The following is a 1,427-nucleotide window of genomic DNA, read 5'->3' as shown; positions in this document are numbered from 1 at the left end:
ATTCAGCGATATCTGGTGTAGTGTTTGCAACAGGTGTTCTCAGAAAGATTACAATTGTACCAGATCACCAGCGATGATCAAGGTTCCCCACATTAGTCATCTTTTTGCTTTATGTACCTGATTAGCATCATCTGCTTTTTTATATATATAATTAATTATTTTTTAGGGCACAAATTAACATTAAGGTGCTTCACAGCAGTAACTTTGGCTTGGTTTCATCAACACCAAATGCCTGATCAACTCTCTATCACTGTACACCAATAAGCCAAGAGAAATACATATCTCTTAGAACTGCAATTCAGCCGTTAGAAAAGCTAACTAGCGCATTAAATAGTACTTGTATAGACTGAGGAAAGGATTTTTGTTTTCTGTTAACCATATAGTTACTGTGCATTTGCATATTCTTTGTCTTTCAGCTGCTCCCTTTAGGGGTCACACCAGTGGGTTGTCTGTCTCCTGGCTATCTACCTGGCACCTTCAACTTCAACCATTTGTCCAGTATATCTACTATCCGTTCTCTGCACCTGTCCAAACCATCTCAACCCTTTCCTCCTTAACTTTGCCTTCAAACCACTCACCCTGAAATGCCTCTCTGATATATTTGCATCTAACCATGTTCCCTCCTGGTCACTCACAACAAAAACCTTAGTACTTTCAACTCCGTCACCTCCAGCTCAGCCTCCTGTAGTTTTGACAGTGTCACCGTCAAATCATGAATCGTAGCAGCTCTCATTACAGCTTGTAAACCTTTTCATTACTGTGCATTTGTATAGATTGCTCATTCCTATAAAATAATAGATAAAATCCTTATTTTGTTGTAGGTATTATAACTGTAGGTGGTCTTCTATTTTTCCAACACATGATTATTTTGTGGCAGACTCAGCTGGCAGAAGCAGGTGTTTTTTTTCAGCTGCAGAGTCAACATTCAGCAGGTGCTGACACAGGTGATCCATCCCCCTGTCGGTAAACACACAGACACACACACACAGACTCGCACTACTCCCTGAAAAAATGCAATAATAAGTAAGTTATTTATAAGTTTAAATGCATTTAAGCTTATGGGATCTCTATTTTGAACTCAGAAATACTTAAGGTCAAAGGTCCAAAAGGATTCCACTACAGAGAACTGTGTGACTGTGTAAAATGGATTTCTTACGCCCCCTGTTGGTGTAATATACATATGTATAAAAAGTCTAAAACATTTTTTAAAATGAAAAACTGTTACAGATTATTTCTATGATTTGGATATGCCTTTAGGTTGTTGTATGTTGCAGTAAACACATTATTCCACCATCACTCATGAGGTAAATTCAGATCTACTAAATATGAGTCAGTGGACTGTATATTGATTTTAGAAGGTTTTAGTGCTAACCTGTCATTCTCATTAGTCGCCTCTGAGCTTTTTTCAGAGTTTCCTGGCTTTAAAG

The sequence above is a fragment of the Pundamilia nyererei genome, unplaced genomic scaffold, assembly GCF_000239375.1.
Source record: "Pundamilia nyererei isolate P.nyererei 1_Seehausen unplaced genomic scaffold, PunNye1.0 scaffold00052, whole genome shotgun sequence".
In the NCBI taxonomy this organism is placed as follows: Eukaryota; Metazoa; Chordata; class Actinopteri; order Cichliformes; family Cichlidae; genus Pundamilia; species Pundamilia nyererei.
This window is presented reverse-complemented; position numbering follows the sequence as displayed.